The sequence below is a fragment of the Amblyomma americanum genome, chromosome 7 (assembly GCF_052857255.1).
Source record: "Amblyomma americanum isolate KBUSLIRL-KWMA chromosome 7, ASM5285725v1, whole genome shotgun sequence".
NCBI classification, from domain to species: domain Eukaryota; kingdom Metazoa; phylum Arthropoda; class Arachnida; order Ixodida; family Ixodidae; genus Amblyomma; species Amblyomma americanum.
The window spans coordinates 20,572,646-20,592,364 of NC_135503.1; positions in this window are offsets into that span (position 1 = coordinate 20,572,646).

Genomic DNA, 19,719 nt, shown 5'->3' on the forward strand with positions numbered 1-19,719 from the left:
TGAACCTAAGTGAGCCCTGTCGATCGTTCGATCTCGGAGGTCATGTATGAGAATTGTGAACGCTGCCACACAACCCGCTCTGAAAGCCGCTCCGTACCATGCGTACCGATCATCGCACCACGCTATGCGGCGTCGGTGCGGTTTCTGTTACTTTAACAAGCGTCGAAGAAACATGCCGCGGCTCTTACTCGGACTTCGTGCCAATTATTCGAGTCGTTTCGAACAATTTTGAACCTTAGCTATGAGCCAACTAGAATAAACAAAACTACTTCTATTTGATGGCTCGATGAATCAAATATCCTGGTATTCGATTCGCCGAGCCATCAGGTAGAAGAAGTAGTTTTGTTTTTTTCTATTTGGCTCATAGCTAAGGTTGATCAACCTTAGCCAATCAAATAGTGCTTGTTCAAAAAAAGATGTTTGAATATTCTCAAACCCTTACAAAGAGGAGACTTAGTCTTTGACATCACCGCGTTTTTTCGCACCTGTGCTGAGAAGTCACTGCGCGTGTAGGGTCACCCCTGCGTAACGTCAGTCACACGGCGCCCTCACTGGAGGATGATGCTGAGGCGAACAGTCAACAATGAACACAACGACGATGTCTATCGATAACACGTGCATCAGCGGCTCTCGACGCATCATCATCCTCATCATAATCATTGTCAGCCCGACAACGCCCACTGCAAGACAAAGGCCTCTCCCATGTCTCTCCAATTAACCCTATCCTTTGCCAGCTGCATCCACCCTTTGCCTGAAAACTTCTTAATCTCATCCACCCACCTAACCTTCTGCCGCCCCCTGCTGCGCTTACTTTCTCTTGGAATCCACTCCGTTACCCTTAAGGACCAGCGGTTATCTTGCCTTCGCATTACGTGCCCTGCCCAAGCCCATTTCTTCATCTTGATTTCGGCTAGGATGTCATTTACCCGTGTTTGTTCCCTCACCCACTCCGCCCGCTTCGGGTCTCTTAACGTTACTCCTATCATTTATCATTCCGTAGCTCGCTGCGTTTTCCTTAACTTAAGCTGAACCCTTTTCCCTAGACTCCACGTTTCTGCCCCGTAGGTGAGCACCGGTATGATACATCTGTTGTACACTTTTCTCTTAGGAGTATTCGTAAACTTCCATTCATGATCTCAAAGAACCTGCAACAGGATTCTTATTATCTGCAAACGCTAACCCCACCTAAAAACGCTTCAATCACATATGAGTTTTTTTTTTTGTTCATGCTTATTTTTCGTGCGGGTCAGCGAACCTCAATTGCATGCAGCACTAACCCCCCCCCCCCCCCCCCCCCCCCCCCCCTAGCGTAAGTGAATGCTCGCCTGACGATGCCTCCAAATGGAGTGTGGAATGGTAGAGAATGGTGCTTGGCGTCCTTACCATCTATTAGGTGCTGCTGTGCGTTTTCCGGACGACGCTGCAGGAGACAGGAAGGCGGCCTCCGGCGATTCCCATCGGTTTGGCTCCTGTGCGAGATGGATGACTGCGCTGATTAAGCGCGGCAAGCAGAGTCGAGGCAGTCGTGCCATCGAGCAGGCCCGGTCGTGTCATCGCAAGAGACGCTTTCCCAGAGAGAAGACAGCCCATTTTCCAGGAACGGGCGCAGTTCTTGGCCATACGTGAGAAGTCTTTCGTCGATGTTTGCTTGGTACGCTACGGCCGGGACTAATTGCTTTACCTACATCCTTCGGTGGGACGGCGAAGGTTGCCAGTTTGCGATTAATAAATGCGCAGTTTTTTGGTTTGCACTGCCCACCACCTGACAGGTCACGGGGAAAACGCCGGGGAAATGCGGCAGTGAAAGACGAATGTTTTATAAAATGCACTACGTCTTAAGAAAGACAACAGTATGAAATCTAAGGTCTGACGAAATCTCGTCTGGTCTGGTAGTAAGTAACTCTTTTCAACAGAAAAAACAAAGGTGAACAAGGCTTCCGTATGGAAGCCGAAACGTCTGTTTTGACAAAAACCTTTGGTCGGCGTCTGCCTTTTTTTCTGTTGAAATGAGTTAAAGACAACAGTAACACGAGTGCGCCCAAGCTGCGCCCCCACTTGAGCTGAAGTGGAATGGCCGCTTTTCAGCGAGTGTGCGAGCGCTAGGGGCTTTGGCAGCGATGCCCTTGGGGAGAGGGGCGCCCTGGTCAGCAGTAAGAGGCCGCTGTAAGGGGTTGCCAGAGCTGGCAGGAAGGCTTACGTGCTGCTCCTTCAGAATGGGACAGACCCCCTCGGTGCGTCCTCGCTACGTTCTGCACTCACCTTCCACGGGTTGGACTGGGAGGTCAGACTGGGCGGTGTTTATCAGTGAGTGAGTGAGTGAGTGAGTGAGTGAGTGAGTGAGTGAGTGAGTGAGTGAGTGAGTGAGTGAGTGAGTGCAAGTCAGTGAGTGAGTGAGTGAGTGAGTGGGTGGGCGAGTGAGTGAGTGAAGTGGGCGAGTGAGTGAGTGTAGTGGGCGAGTGAGTGAGTGAAGTGGGCGAGTGAGTGAGTGTAGTGGGCGAGTGAGTGAGTGCGGTGGGCGAGTGAGTGAGTGGGTGGGCGAGTGAGTGAGTGCAGTGGGCGAGTGAGTGAGTGAAGTGGGCGAGTGAGTGAGTGAAGTGGGCGAGTGAGTGAGTGTAGTGGGCGAGTGAGTGAGTGCGGTGGGCGAGTGAGTGAATGAGGGCAGTGAGTGGGCGAGTGAGTGGGCGAGTGAGTGAGTGAGTGAGTGAGTGAGTGAGTGAGTGAGTGAGTGAGTGAGTGGGTGGGTGAGTGAGTGAGTGAGTGAGTGAGACTGAGTGAGTGAGTGAGAGAGAGTGCGAGTGGGTGAGTGAGTGAGAGAGTGTGAGTGAGTGGGTTAGTGAGACTGAGTGAGTGTGAGTAAGTGAGTGAGCGAGTGCGTGCGTGCGTGCGTGCGTGAGTGCGTGAGTGAGACTGAGTGAGTGTGGGTGGGTGAGTGCGTGCGTGCGTGCGTGCTTGAGTGCGTGCGTTAGTGAATGAGTGAGTGAGTGATCCAGTCAGCATGTGCAGCCTAGTTTTGTTGTTCCTCTTATCAGATAACATGAATAAACAAAGTTATAACCCGGATCTCTTTTCACAAACCGCCGTCTCGAACCCAACGAAACTGCGTTTGCCTTGCCCTCATGTTTTCACGCCGTTGCGTGCTTTCCATGCCTAGCTCAAAACCGGCTGAATAGGTACTTACAACCAAAGATTTAGAGAACGCATCGCGCAGTCTGTCCAAAAGCACTCGACAATCGTCGAAGGCCGTTGCCCCCTGCTTAGACAAAGACGAGAGCCAGTTGTGCCCAATCGCTCAAGCCCGGAGTTCCTGCGCTCTACGGCTGCGGGAAACGCCGTGGTAGGATCGAGGTCCTGTGGGGTGGGGTGATCGATTGCGCTGAGCAGTGAGAGCGAGACAGTGAGACCTCGGGTGCCCAGAATAAGAGGCAGTATGTATTTTTTACAAGTGTGCTAATTTGGGTCCGTTGGTGCAGAATGCGCAACAGGAAATGGCGAAGGAGAAATGATAGATGAGAGCGACACAAGCGCTGACTAGCAACGCGCTTTAACGCCCAACTAAACACGTGTCAGGCACAGAAATCTTCGTTTCTTCTTTTTCTCTGGGTTCTTATTTATAACCACTTTGTGACGCAGAGAACATTCGGAGCACGCATAAAGCCAAAACAGAAGGCAGAGCAGAAAATAGTCGAGATGGTATTACCTTCCAAAAAGATATTACGTCGCAGGTAGCGGCACAAAGTAAGGCTACTGCTGAGAAACTATAACCCCCTCTAAAATTTAGCATCTTTTTCTCCGTCGACCACAGCTCGAGCGCTTTAGACATGCCTGCTCACTTCTGTACAATTCTGGAGAACTTACAGCTGGCGTTCGCAGCGTGTAGCTAGATTTTTTTCTAATTTAGAATAGGCATTTTTTTTATGCAGATTCAGGTCATCATTCTCATGTGAACGCCTGTGATATAAAATTTTACCCTTCTTCATATATTGTTACGCTCCTGAATGACCAGTTCAAGAATTTAAGTTTTTGTACGCAGAGTACACCGTTAGTAACCAGGGTATGTAGCAATTTTTATATTCAAATCAACTCTATCACTCTCTTTTCTGCATAGAAAAGCTATCCTTCACACTGCCAAACGCCGGGGTGAAAGCTTGAATGGCAACGCTATCAGCTTGCAACACACCACGCGGGGTCACAGCTAGGCCAACGACGTCAACCGCCACGTCAACGCCACAGTGTCGTCCCTTGAACGTGATACGAAAACAGTTTTAACCCCCACATATTTTTTTCTCTCAATGTGCAGACTTCCAGACTGAATGTATTACAGGCATAGACCGCCCTCTTGCGCAAGCATCCATCAATTCCTTGCGAGAAACAAAATAGCAGTACAGCATGGTATCATGCATAGAGCCGGCTTCTGCAAGCGCTGAGTCGGGTGCATGCTGGCGTACATCACGTATATTAAAATATACCCTGCGGTTTTAGGTATGCCTCATTGCGTGGAGGTGACAAATAAGACCAAGAAGGGAGATATAAAATAAATTAAGTTTGGATCATATTAGAAATATTAAATTTATGTTGTCGGAAAGTTGGGGCGCAGCTAATGAGGCGAAGCATGTGCACGTTTTTGCTAGAGCTTCTCGCGTTCCGGCAAAAGGACAGAAAAATAATAAATAAATCGGTAACGTACAATGCACACTTTCATCCTTATCGTTTACACGCTGTTATATCTTTTTGCGCTCCTTTTCTGTCGCGAAAACCATGAAGCCAGTTGAGAAACCAACTCGAATGACACTAAAGTGAATATGCCGCAACAACATAAAGGGAGAAAAAAAAAGGCACCGTAGTTTTTCAATAAAATAGAAATAAATGTCATATATGGTAGCGTCAATCTTCTCTCTTCAATGACTTCCTCCTCGGAATAAATTTTCAGGCATTATTTAATATAAAAAATATTAGTACGAAAGCACTACTTCAGACGTACCAACTCCGAGCAAGAATCTTATCACCTTGTTTGCATTCCGAACCAACCTGAGCTAACCAGAGCTACATGGGTAAGCTCGGGCACTCGGGTAAGCTACTCGGGTAAATTAGTGAGTGAGTGAGTGAGTGAGTGAGTGAGTGAGTGAGTGAGTGAGTGAGTGAGTGAGTGAGTGAGTGAGTGAGAGTGAGTGAGTGAGTGAGTGAGTGAGTGAGTGAGTGAGTGAGTGAGTGAGTGAGTGAGTGGAGTCTCGCTGCGTTATGAGCAAAACAATAGCGGCACGCTTTGCATAAAAACACGGGCTAAGCCGCGAAGATTAAAAAAGCAGCGGACAACCCGCCACCCGATATTCACTGCGCAGTTACCAAAGAGAGCCCGTGGAACCGAAGCTTTCGAGCACGGCACTACGCACCGGCGGCAAGCGCAGAAGCCACCCGGAAGCAAGGGAAGACGACAGCGGGAATTATGAGAGATATTTCTCAGCGGCGCCCACGCACAGGGTGCTACAGTGCCAACCCAGGCAAGCGCATCCGCCCACGACAAAGACTCGCCACTGAACTGGTGTTCGTCGCCGATATTCGTCGTCGCTCGGGAAAAACTTTCCCTGCGGAAACAGAATCAGAACCCGCAGAGCGTGGCAGGAGCCAAAGTGAGCGGCGGTGAAGGATACATGTACCACCCACATGTACCACCCGGATACATGTACCACCCACGTCCCGTAAGACGACGCAGGAACTTGGAGGAGAAGCAAGAAGAGGCGGTTGCGCTGGACAAAACATCGCTCTCTTCCGAGAACACCGTTACTCGTACCGCGTTGCAGCAGCCAAGTGATTATTGAAGCCTTGGTTAGCTCGCGGACACCGGCTAATTAGGGTCAAACGAACTAGGCAGATGTTTCGAGAAAACAGTTCGCTATTGTCTTTGCAGCGCGCTGACATTGAAAGGCAACAGAGTATACGAGAGCCAAGCGGTGGCCAGTCGCGAACAATTCTTACGAGCGGATTGCTTTGTGAATTTGACCTCTTGTATATATATTTGACGCCTTCTTTGATATCAGTTACATTGTCGTTCTAGGATAGTTACTTGCATTCCTAACACCGAAAAACCAGTTTATATATAATTGTTCTCGCACCGTAACACGTTTTTTTTTTCAGCTTTGTTTATTTATCGTATATTCGACTGTTGCTGCTGGGCTTGTCATTGCTGCTGTTAATGTTGTTGCGCTTCCAACTTTTGCTGTTTCTGATTTTCTTGTTGCTATCTTTGTCGTCGTTCGCTGCTGTTGTTTTTGTCTCCGTCGTTATCCTTGTTGCTGTTCTTGCTGTTGTGGTCGTCGTTATTGATTCTCCTGCTTTGTCCTCTTGTTTTGCCGTCGTAGTCAGCGCTGTTTTTGTCGCCCTCGCCTTTTCTGATGTCTTGGTTGCCGTTCTTGTTCATGCTGCTTTTTCTTTGTCTTTTTGTCGGTATTGTTCATGTTGTTCGTGTTCCTTTCGTTGTCGTCCTTGTCGTAAGTTTTCTTTTTTGCACGAAACTGAATGTTCCAAAGAATTTTTTTTCTGCTCACTGTGAGCATGCGTCTGCTCGACGACATGCAATCAGGTGCGCTACTGATCACCTGATGATGATAATGTCCTCAAGCTTAACGGCACATACTCAAGGCGGAAGAGAGCCGCCGCGGTGGCTGAGTGGTTACGGCGCTCGGCTGCTGGCCCAAAAGACGCGGGTTCGATCCCGGCCGCGGCGGTCGAATTTCGATGGAGGCGAAATTCTAGAGGCCCGTGTACTGTGCGATGTCAGTGCACGCTAAAGAACTCAAGGTCGTCGAAATTTCCGGAGCCCTTCACTACGGCGTCTCTCATAGCCTGAGTCGCTTTGGGACGTTAAAACCCCCATAAACCAAAACCAAACCAATCACAGGCGGGAGATTGGCCAGGGTGCATTGCTCTCACCGCGACCTCCGTCGCGCTGGCTTCTATGGCCGCTGCTTTTTAGCGGAGACTGCGCTTCGCATCTGTAATCGATGAAACGAGTGGTCATGTTTATGAAACAGAGGGAAGCACCAGGAAATATTACGGCTTTAATTCCCCTGGGGAAATAATTTAGTTTAATAACAGTTTCACATTACTCAGAAACTGAAGCAGAGGAGAACGAGACAGGCTATACCCCTGCGACTTCACCTCGGCACATCGCGTAGGGTGCTCGTCACCTTGAGGTACAGTGGCCGCTGCTCCGGATCCCCACAACCGTTTTGTAAGGCGAACAATGTTTGTGAACGTGTAAGCGCCACTGCTCACCGAAGAAGCAAACGTGGAATTTCCTATGAAGCTTATTAAGAGGCTGCTCCTCGCTATATTATAAGCTGAAGTGGGAAGGAAGAGAAACAAGCTTTTGCCACGCTCTGTGTTGTAAGTAGTGTTGCATTCAAACGGACCGGAGCAGCCAGCCTGTCGAGAACACTCAGCCTTTTACAAGTAGCGTAGGTCCCCGAAGCAACACTTACACTCTGAGCAGAAAGGAGTAAAAAGGGTGTAAACTGTCCTCTAGCTCACTCCCTTTCATGAAAGGGAGTGCTCTAGAGGACAGTTTTACTCACTTTTTACTCCCATATAGGCGTATTCGTACTTAGAGTGCAGCACATGCGCACGCGCGTGCACATGTCGCAAGAAGGATCACAGACACTCATGGGCCGAACAGAGCACCACACTGTAGGCACGAAAGGAATAAAAAGGGAGTAAGCCGTCCTCTTACGCGCATTCTTTTTAGGGGCAGGGTACGCTGCCGAAGCCCTGGGGTAGATTTCCGTCATTAAAAATACGGAACACTCACGGTTGGCAACAGAAACAAATTTCCTCTTCAAGACATGGAACGTTCTAGAAGTTACAAAAATTTTAACTGAGATTTCAACCTCCTTTGTTTGCTAACCTAAAGAAAGAGCTCTGGTGCCTCGTTTAAAGCTTCCTCCCATTGCTAACTGCATCAACTTTTTTTTTTTACATTTTGGAGCGGTAACATGCTTCCGTTTCCAAGAGCGAGCTTTCCGTATATTTAGTGACCGAAATCTGCTGGGGAACTTGGGCAGCATACCTTGTCCCTAAAAAGGAATGCGCTAGAGATCAGCTTACGCCCTTTTAAGTCCCATATAAGGCTTATTTGTGTTTAGGGTGCAAGAAAGAGACAACAGCGGCGACGTCCCCTGTCTCCTCAGAGGCACGTGGGAATCTCTTCCTCATAGAGTGCGGCGTAATGCACCGGCTGTCTTGCTACTTAGTTTGTCAACTTTGGCCCATTAATTTTGAAGACAGCAGTAATTATCGCGAGCCACGCCAGCGGTCTCCACCAGGAAACTAATCGACGCTTGGACAATTTTTCAAAGTGATCTACAGCCTACGCGAAACAAAGAGGAGAAAGGTGACCCTGCTTTCTTACGCAGTCGCGAGCTTAATATTCTCGCAGGCAAAGTTAATTAAATGGCGTCTCGACCTAATCATGAGCGCCCGGTAACCAACCTTGATGTCTCACTTGTCTCCCGCGTCGGCAGCTGTTAAGCAAGAGCAAAACTAACTAATGAACTCAGAACGTGCGAGTACGGGGTGTACTGGACACCATCATGAATACTGCCGCCCCTTGTGGTTATGCAGCGCGCAAGAATTACTGGGCTCATAGGGGGCTGGTGGAATCGGTGGGAGGGGCTACAGAGCAAAACAAAGGCCGGGAAGATTAATCAGCGCGCGCACTATTCCATTCACCGCAATACGCCATATAGGAAGAGTTCGTGGTTCAGGACTTGGGAGGGGAAATAGTTACGCTTGGGCAAGCTTGCAATCTCTGGATTGGCCGCTTGAGCCGTTCTCACAAATTGGGGCCAGCGCATTAACTGCGCGGTAAAGGAATGTATTTGAAAGCGACACGCAGCACCGAGAATGCGCGAGTGTTGACGTCGGTGGGACAGCGTCGCGCGCAAGCCGTGTCGCCAACTGTTCCGGCAGAAAATGGTTTTCGTTCCCGGGTTCGAACCCGCCGCGGCGGCCGCGTTTCAATGGAGGCGAAACGCAAAAGGCGCCCGTGTGCTGTTCGATGTCAGTGCACGTTAAAAGGTGCCCAGGTGGTCGAAATTGTTCCGGAGCCTTCCACTACGGCACCTCTTTCTTCCTTTCTTCTTTCTGTCCCTACTTTATCCTTTCCCTTACGACGCAGATCAGGTTTCCGCCGAGATGTGAGACAGATACTGCGACTTTTGATGTCCTAAAAAATCAAAAGCCATTTTTTTTTTCATGTGCAGCATGTCGAAACTTCTTGAACTTAAATCATTTACCTCCAACTAGAAATAAATAGCAACGTTAATGCATCCCATAATCCATCTTTTTCACAAATATGGCGATGTTTGGGGAGGGGCGAGAATTCGTCTCTTGAAAACTGGTTGAAGACAAAATGACGTGGGAGAGGCAGGCGCGATCCCGTTCCGCAAGGCGCCAACTGCGCCAGCGAAGGTGCAGGTGTCGTTGACAGCTCCCGCCATCTGTCACATGCGTGTCTTCTGTGGAAATTGGCGGTTTGTTTTCAGCCATGTCAGTGCACGTTAAATATCCTCAGGTGGTCGAAATTATTCCGGAACCATCCACTACGGCACCTCTTTCTTCCTTTCTTCTTTCGCTCCCTCCTTCATCCCTTCCCTTAAGGCGCGGTTCTGGTGTCCAAAGATATATGAGACAGATGCTGCGCCATTTCCTTTCCACCAAAACCTATTATTATTATTATTATTATTATTATTATTATTATTATTATTATTATTATTATTATTATTATTATTATTATTATTATTATTATTATTATTATTATTATTATTATTATTATCGTTGTTGTTGTCGTCGTCGTCGTCGTCGTCGTCGTCGTTGTTGTTGTTGTTGTTGTTGTTGTTGTTGTTGTTGTTGTTGTTGTTGTTGTTGTTGTTGTTGTTGTTGTTGTTGTTGTTGTTGTTGTTGTTGTTGTTTCAACCAGTAAAGCTAGAGGAGGAGAGGCACGGATTCGGCCGTTTCCTACGCCGTCCATATCATTGGTCGCCACTGCGATGCTGCTACCTGGCGTCAAGCACATGGCTGGAAAACGGATAGTTGAGCTAGTTCGAAACGTGCTGCGATGTACTGTGAGCGTATTAAGTGTAAAGAGCCAAGTACACAAAGCAAAGATCCCCACAGGACAGTGCTTGTCCTCTGTTGGCCTTTGTTTTGTACTTGTTCGTTCGACTGGAGACGCCAGCGCTGTACCTTCCGCGGCGCGCTATAGACCAGGCGCAGGCGTAACTACAGCTCCTGGGCTTTGGTTTTGTTTGGTTTGGTTTACGGGTTTTAATGTCCCCAAGCGACTCAAGCTGTGAGGAACGCCGTAGTGGAGGGCTCCGGACAATTTTGACCACCTGGGGTTTTTTAACGTGCACTGACATCGCACAGTACACGGGACCCGCGTAAACGTTTGTTAGCTATAATAGAAAGTTACCGGTTCGGGTACGAACACCCTACGGCCTTTCTATAGCCTAGATTGCACCCTAAAGCCAACGAGCGCGACCAATTACGAACCGAACGGGTTATCCCAGGTCCTGATGCAGAGTACACTTCCCCTAGCTCATCCGCGAAACACCCCAATCAATTGTGGATTACTAAGGCTATTTTGTTTGTTCACTGACAGTTCAGTGGTAGTTATGCGTGACGTCACCGTTGTGTTAACCATTTCCCGAACCAGCTAGCACTGACTACTCTTTGTATACCCCTTAAGGGAAACGGCTGTATTTTTTTTTCAAGGATTTCATTTCACAAGCCACAGTTTGATAGTAGCTCCATAACTGATCGCACAAGACTCTTTGTTTGGTTGGCCGACCCATAGTAACCAGAGCATTACTCGCTGAGTATGCGTAGAATAGTCGCCACACCTGCCTCTACAGCACTGGAACGGAGCCCCGCGTAGTTCCTTTTCGTCACTTGCGAGTGGCCTAGGGCTCGAGACTAGACGTTATCGAGCATGCACATTTCCATGAAACGTGTTTAACTCCTTATGTCTTCTATCGATTATATCGGTTCGGAAAGGCAGCAGTGACTGTCACAAATTCACAACAGAGCGCGTTGCGTGGGTTATGTTGTAATGCTGTATGGGTATGAGGCCTGTTGCAAAGCTGTAAGAAGGCATAATGGAAACGTACTCATGTTGCAAAGGGTTAAGAAAATAATAATCCCTTCCTTTGATCTCAAGTTTGGCACCTAACTGTGTTGTATACCATTTTCTTTCCTCCAGCGATGCGGCGACTGCTCCGGCCATGCATGCACGCAGTGATCGCTAGTTTTCGTGGAGAAAATCTGCCAGTCACTCTCGCACTTAAAACTTACACAATACCCTTCAACCGCCTTCTTGTTTCTCCTACTCACAGAGCTTGTCCGGTTTTTATTCTTTTATTCTTTTTTGTTTTTCATGACAGTGCTGTCTACAACTAGCACTACCTGCCTTACAAAGGCGCTGAAAGATCGCCTTGCATTCCTGCCTCAAACCTATACCGGCAACTACAACAGCACGAACTGCGGAAAAAGAACGACCTCTCCTTGAACACTGAGGGCTGTGCTATAGCAAAGCCCCGCCTCAGCATCCGTATAGCGATGCTGAAGCAAATTGGGAAACGAGCTGGAAGAGGTGCACAAAATGAGATTCAAGTGCTGGCTGCTGTGCCTGCAGCGCGTTGCTTGCGCAATTACCCAGGTGCGCACTCGTTAGCGAACCTGCCACCCAGTGTGCCTTCCGTGTACAAAAGCATCGCATCCGCTTGCCCGAGCGCGCACGCATGGTCTATGGACAGGGAACATACTTCTCCCGAACCCGGTAGAATACGACACAGAGCACACCGGCAATTCACGCGCTCCTGGAAGACCCGAGCCAAGCGGTCCGCCGCTGCCGGCGAGTGCGGAAGGGGGCCGTCGCATAACGAATACACCGGGGTCGTCGGAGGCGCGGCGCAGCGGCATGGCGCGGCCCACAATTTACGACCGGCCGGGTGCGTAAAGATCCTGTGCGCGCACTGCGAGTTGCGGCGCGCGATGAACGGCAACCGGTGGCCAAATAAACCGCGCTCAGCGCAAACCGACGTGAGCGCACCGTATGCACTGGCGTCAAGGCCAATTTTCGCACTTGGTATCCTCATACTGCATTTTCCGGACTTTAGTCCGCACCTTACGTTCAGTCAGGGACGCCGCCGTAACGAAGGCCGAGATTCCAGAACCACGGTCTCAACTTACGTGACTTACGTCAGCTTAATATTCCATGCAGGCGCTATTCAAATATTTAGGAGACACGGGAGTAAACGCCATTCGCTAGATGCACTGCGGACGTTCTCTGTTTTGATTTTCTACTGGTAGTCAATAATCACGGGCACGTTCTGTTTACGCAATAAAATGAACTTTCCAAATTTCAAGCCCAGGAAATCTGGAGAAACGGCCCTAGTTTGCGCGGTTGCCACCATGTGATGCGCGGCGCTGAACATTAAAAATCACAGCGGGAATTTCGAATTTTCGGTGCATCCCATTGGTTTTTAAATGTGGTCGAAAATAGCTGGTATGAGCGCCGGAAGCAATTTTTAAGTTAGATTTATAGGATAAAGTATCAGCTATAATAATCACCAAGTTCGCGCAGAATGTCACGAGACTCGCTAGTTTTCTCAAAATTGCAAGTTTAAACTATTCCCTACTGAGCTACACTAGCGGCCAACAGATGGCGCAAGCTGCAGGATGTCCTCAGATTATCTGATTGGTGGCTCAAATCAAGAGAAGAGTAAAATTTTACGAGTCATGGCTAGCTGGCTTGAGCTACCGCCTGATTTAAAGGGTTCAGCCTTATCCATCCATCCATCCGTCCACGAAAGCTAGGCATGCTTCTCTTTCGGTGAGTTTAGCCCCGTCTCCCCAAGCGTAGGGTCAACGCTGTCGAAAAAGATATCGGTAGACTGGGGGGTGTGGATGTGTCTGTAGTGATGTAGCCGTATCCTCCGGACTGCTGGGAGCTTCAACGTTTAAACAGTTACGTAGCCTGCGGATGTCATTATCGGCAAAATACGTTAATTAATTCTGCCTCTCTTCTCTCTGCTTCCTCCTCGAAAGCTACGCAGCATTCGTATACAGAGATAAGGCAGCGTCACCTGAATATCTAACGTTTGTACAAGGCCTCTCGTACCTAGGATAAACCGTTCATTCGTCGTAGGAAAGCGCAGACTTCAGTGTTCGGCTCTTCCAAAGCTTTCCTGCCTTCTTTATTTGTTGAACGCAGTTAAGGTCATTAAAACAACTGGAGAACGCTTAAGCTATGTCTTTAAGGGTAGAACGCGACAGCGCTGACACCCCGTTTTAACCAAGCTGAACGAATGTGTCTTAAACTGCCCGCAAAGACTTTCTTTTTTAAACTTGTCGACGTTACATGTCAAAACGCGGTTTCGTGCTGAAAGGACATTTGTGCCATGGTCAGGGTAATGCCGCTTGTGTCAGCAGCAGAGGCTATTTACATTGCTTTGTGTTTCGTTGTGATGCCGCCTTTTTTTTTTTCTTGGGGGGAGGGGGGCGGGGGTGGCTCTTCAACGGGCTCTTGAAAAGGACACTGAGATCACGCCCTATACAATAAGATTACTGTCTACAATGGAACGTTCTAAGATTCAAAGTGATCTTTTTGTGCTCATGGGACTGTTTACTAAACGCCTGTGGGAGAGCCGCGTAATAGATCGCCACGCGAAGCTGCCGCGCTCATCGAAGTGTCTGTTCAGAGAGCATTGTGCTTTGGTGCGGGGGGTATATGCTTCGCAGGGCCGACCTCCTGTCTGGCTGTCTTTACTCGATGCATGTCGGTGTATCCCGGAAATGTTAAGTTCTGGCGGAGTGATAGCCTGCAGGTGGCTGGTGTGACTATGTTATGACGGGTTCGTAGGATGCGGCCTAGTTAAGTAAGGCTATTAATCTATGAATTTGTTATACGTGTATGCAATAAAGTAAAAAAATGTTCCTGCGTGGCCTATGGGTAGCGTGTCTGACACAACCTAATGGATAAGGGTTCGATTCCTGACTAAGTACTCTAATTTTCTCTAAGCACAGTTTATTTACCTTATTTACTTACTTGTCTTAATGACATTTGAGTCAGGCCGTGGTCTTCTAGTCAGCAGTTTTCTAACGCTTTAATCACATTTCGAATCCGCCACTTCATGTGTGACGTAACCACGTTTTCAACCAATCGGGATTATTCCCCAACTACAGCAGACGCCGGTGAATTTTCTGCAGAATGGGACCACCCTTAAAGCTATCGCTTTGAAAATAGCTTCAGTGAAATAAAAAGGAAGCATTCTCCTCTGGGCAGTTCAACAAAGTAAACGCTTGGCCCAAGAGCGTCGCTCTATACATTACTCGACCACTTTCTTTGGGCTCACGTCCGCCAGGCTGCAGCAGATGAGCGCACAACTTCATCTTTAAGCAGCCCCTCCAAAGCAATGATCCTCGCGCGCTCGTTTGTTGCTTTGACAAGCATGAAACGTACGAAGCACCGGCGCCAGGCTGCCCATTTCTGCATGGAGCCGCGATTCCATCGCGCATGCAGGTATGAGCCATTAGTAACACGCGCTATGATTGCTTTAGGAGCAGCTTCTGGTGCACTCATTATACGCGCGTACGCTCGGCCACGGAGTTGGCACAAAGCGAAGCGCCGCCGCAACTACGCTACGCGAAAAGTAGCTCGTGCCACACTTCATCACCGAGAACAATCACAGCACTCGTCCTGAGCACTGAGTTGCGCGCGCTCGTCGAACAGAAAGAGATGAGAAATTGCGCCCCCCCCCCCCTTTACACACACACATAACCACGTCTCAAAGGCCTTTTCTTCCTCCTTGGGAACAGCCAAGCATGCATGAGAGGGGTCTGCCGCGCACATATAGGCGTAGCCGTCAATATCTGCTCCGGGGTGGGCGGGGCGACGTTTGCTCACGTGCGAGCGGCCAACACCGCCCCGCGGGACCAGGCAGCGCCACCTAGACTGGTCCGGGTCGAGCGGCGGCGCAATTAGCGGCGAGAGCCGTAAACGAAGCTTTATCCATTAGCGCGCCCCGGCGCGTGGGACGTGCTTCCCCGAGAGGCCACCGCGCGCGGCGAGCGTTTAGGGTCGAGCGGTGCGCGCAAACCTGTTTGAGGTAAAGCGCCTTCCGCGGCCGCACCGCGCGTGTACTGACGAGCATTCGGGCTCTGGGGACGCAGACGGAGGCTGTGCCTCGCTGAGGACACGCGATACGTCTTGGAACACTTATCAAAGCCCGGGAGCCGTGGCTTTCCACGTTCTAGTTGAGGCCGGTGCTCCGGGCCTCAATGCGCCTGATTCCCGAGAAAACGTGCAGACGACTACAGATCCGTACGGAACGTAGAATTCGATTTGAGAAATGAAAACTGCGCAGGAGACGAGACAATAAGGCGCAGTATATTAGATCAACGCAGAAAGGACCTGCACGCGTCGTGTATACCTCTCCTTCGTGTCTGCTCTCCTGCGCAATTTTCATGTTTCAAATCCAATGCTCCAGTATTATCAATGGCTCCTGAGCGCATGCACACAGCAGTGGAGCATGAAATAATTTATCCCCATTTACCCCAAGGGTACGACCGTTGATCTAGTGCTACATGGTTTATGAAACTATTAATGCAATGATAACACCCTGAATGAAGCTACGAAGACTGTGTTCGTTTTACAGCGACAGCTGTTAAAGGCCCTCCTCCTGGATTTGGCGTCGTCGTCGTCGTAGTAGTAGTAGCAGTAGTAGTAATAGTCGGCATAACCGGAGGGTGGTTATCATCCTTTTTGTCAGTTTAAGTTTATCATCCTGTTCGTGTCGATTTGGCAAAAAATTTCATATCTAGCTGTCAGCGCTAGGAATGTGTGTAACTATTCCCAATGCAGCAAGGCACGTCGTTGTGGTAACAGCTTTTTACGGCGGAAGTAGCCGGCGTTTTGCGGCCGTAGCCTTCGGAAATGTAGCCTCCACCCTTCAGAAGCACCAGCCATCTTCCCACCGTACACCCCCAGCCAACGCGAACGGCGACAACGGTCCCTATACTTGCGCCTTAGGAGCTTCGTGAATTTGTCCCTTTATTAGGGGATTCAAGCTCCAGCTCTTTTGCTGTTGCACGGTTTTTCCGAGACCAAGCTGGCGATGTACTGTGACCGAGTCGAAAAATGGGTTCATGCAACCTATGCGATGCCTCGAAGCAGCTACGGCGTCGTGGCCACAGTAGCATCAGCGATCGATTACTCACTACTTGTAATGGGAAAACGCTTTCCTTTGTCCTTTTTTCTTCTTCTTTGTGCATTTTGTCTCCACCGGACTCTACGTGTCTTGTGTTAAAGGTATCTGGGTCACGTGAAATCCGCTCCCTTCCTGGGAACTCACGACCCGGAAAACGCTCGGCAGCTTGTCTGCGTCGTCTGAAAACGAAACAGAAGAGACGCCTTTTAAGAGGCGTATTCGCGCTTCCGTTTACAGTTGATGGTAAAAGAGCTGATTGCTTTTGCATTGATTCCACGCGCCTTGGTAGCACGTGCCCGCCATTGTTTAGGTAATGGTTTGGTTTAGCTAAATATTATAGTATATGCGATGGCTCCACGCGTACCCACACTGCGTGAACTGCTTCCCAATACTTTGCATTGTTCAGCTTGTAAGAAACAAATATCTGCTTGCGCGGTAAGGAGAAATTAAAAACGGCCAAAATGCGGTGATTTGAAAGCACGCTGCGTTGATTCGTCATTAACATGTAGATATATCTCCATACCCAGTGATTTTTTTTTTTTTGGCTGGCACCTGTTTGTTCTTGGTGGGCAAATCGAGGTCAGCTCTCCGAGTGCAATGACTGGCCCTTGGATGAGTACATCCATGGACTGGCCAGTAAACACTGCCCAAGTTGCCAGACTGGTCTCCATAGTAAACATACAGCAAGTGTGCGCTTGACTTGACGGAGCTTCTTCATTGCCGTCCAATCTTGGCGGGAGATTGCTTTCATACATGAACCGCACCTCGATACCCGGCCCAGAACGTGCATTGGGCTCTTCGGGGCAGGCACCCGAGATGTATTCATGAGTCTGAGCGACAGCGCGATACAGGAAGAGACTGAGAGCTCAGCGACGTGCTCATCGTAGCACCGCGATTGCTATGAGCTGCACGTAGTCGATAAATGCTCCTGTGGCGCTTACAAAGGCCGTAATTGCGCGAGCTGCCCCACCTACTCTCTGCGCCCCATTCTTGGTCGGCGACCTGCGGCGGCCGTGCCCCAGTGGCGATTCGCAGTCTTGACAGCTTCATTTCACGCATGGGCAATCGAGATGACCGCTTTGCTAACTGCGATCAACCAGACGCTGCAGTAAAATGCTGCCTGTTTCACATTCATAGCCATCGTAAAACACGAACACATAACACCAAGAAAAGCAGATGGAAGAAAAGAAAGGCGCAGTGCATCGTCTGCTGGTATGGATGAAAATCTGCGGCAGGTACAGTCTTTGTCAAAAGTTTAGAGCCCAGGAGGTTTGCTTCTAAGCCATATTATGTGGCTCCTGTAGCATTTCTGGAAGTCCTACCGATTGGAGGGGACAAGACCTGATATCTCCTTACCGTCAGGAGATTTAGAACACTGGGGAGACATTACAAGCCACACAGTGTGGCACAAAAGCCAACCCACTGGGCTCTAAACTTTTGACAAAGGCTGTACGTGTATGCTTTCGATGCTGTAACGTGTGCAACTACTTCCACGTCGGCACCATACGGTTTATTATGACGGACGTGTTGTTGATAGTTTATAAGGGTAAATTATAGCAAAAACTTTACCGCACCTCTACCGCCCTCTCCTTGAGTGCGCCCACTGCCGCAGATGGCGCACACTTCTAACCATGCACAAAATTTCGAGGACAAAAAAAAATGTGTCGATATATCCGCTACAGGCATTTCTGCTTAAAGAAGTGCAATATGCTTTCCTCTTTTATCCTTTTTGTCCAATATTCAACAGTTATGGGCACACACACGCGTACGCATGCATACTTACCAACGCAAAACTTCCGACGTCACGTCAAAGCAATATAAGGAACTCTATAGGCTCCATCTATGTTCCTTACGGACGTCGGTGCCCAGACAGCACAACTGGCCACGTTAAGTGAGGAATCGCGCGGACCTATGTGGGCGATGGGCCCAGACACCGATCGTAACTAGCTGGAGGTTAAAAATATTTTGCGACCACTTATTCAAAAGCAGAAGGCATACTTATCAATGTAATTAAGAAATTGATTTCTGTGAGATATATGACTATAATTCAAAGGTAGGAAGAAGGTTTCGCATGCAAGAAATGATCATCATCAGGCTAACTGCGCCCACTGCGGGACAAAGGTCTCTACCATAGCTCTCCTATCATCCCTGTCCTGGGCCATACACGGCCACCTTATCCCCGCAAACTTCTTGATTTCATCCACCCACCTAACTTTGCTATGCCCTGCCACGCTTGCTTTCACTTGGAGTCCAGTCCGTTACCCTCACCAACCAGAGGTTATCTTGCCTGCGTATTACATGCCCTGCCCAAGCCCATTTATTCCTCTTGATTTCGACTAGGATGTCATTAACTCGCGTTTGCTTCCTGACCCATTGTGCTTTCTTATGGTGTCCTAAAGTTGCAACAATCATTTTTTTTTTCCATAGCACGCTGCGTTGTCCTTAATTTAAGATCACGCCTTTTCGTTAGTCTCCACATTTTTGCCCCATAGGTGAGTACCGGTATGATAAAACTGTTATATACTTTTCTTTTGAGGGATATTGGAAAAAAATAGGAAGATATCATGAATGAATCATGAAGGCATGAATTCTAGCAGAAATAGAAATAAAGGAAACTTTTCGGAACGGAGCTGTTTTGAATCTAAAGGAAAGCTGCTTATTAATAATAATAATAATAATTGGTTTTTGGTGGAAAGGAAATGGCGCAGTATCTGTCTCATATATCGTTGGACACCTGAACCGCGCCGTAAGGGAAGGGATAAAGGAGGGAGCGAAAGACGAAAGGAAGAAAGGGGTGCCGTAGTGGAGGGCTCCGGAATAATTTCGACCACCTGGGGATCTTTAACGTGCACTGACATCGCACAGCACACGGGCGCCTTAGCGTTTTTCCTCCATAAAAACGCAGCCGCCGCGGTCGGGATCGAACCCGGGAACTCCGGATCAGTAGCTGCGTATGGCAGAATACGCATTCTTGTTACTGGGTTCAAACGCAGAAGCTTTAAAGGAAGAACAATCCCAGTAGACAAAGCCAGGTCGTGTGGTGAAGCGGCATTTCTAGCAGACCCCTCGTTAGAGAGGAGAAGCGGCAGCAGGATAGCAGAAAGGGGTCTATAGTTCCGAGATAAATAGTTCCGACGGAAAATGTGTGAAGGTAGAAATTTTGCATGAGGGCTCCTCAAGAACAGTTTTTATTGGGATAGCATTAGAGTACAAATTCCGTAAGAATGGCGACGTGTGACACGAAATTAGCTGATAGAGGTCACGTGACCTTGTGACGTCATCACAGCTTGCCCACGGAAGAAACAGAATAAAGAAAGAGAAGGAGGAGAGAAGAAAGAGACGCAATTGTCGACAGCCTCTTCTTATGCCACATGACAAATCTTTAAAATATAGAACAATAAAAAATGGCGGGTAAAAACGCTTACAACCAGTTCTTGGCTTCGGCTAGCGAAGGATG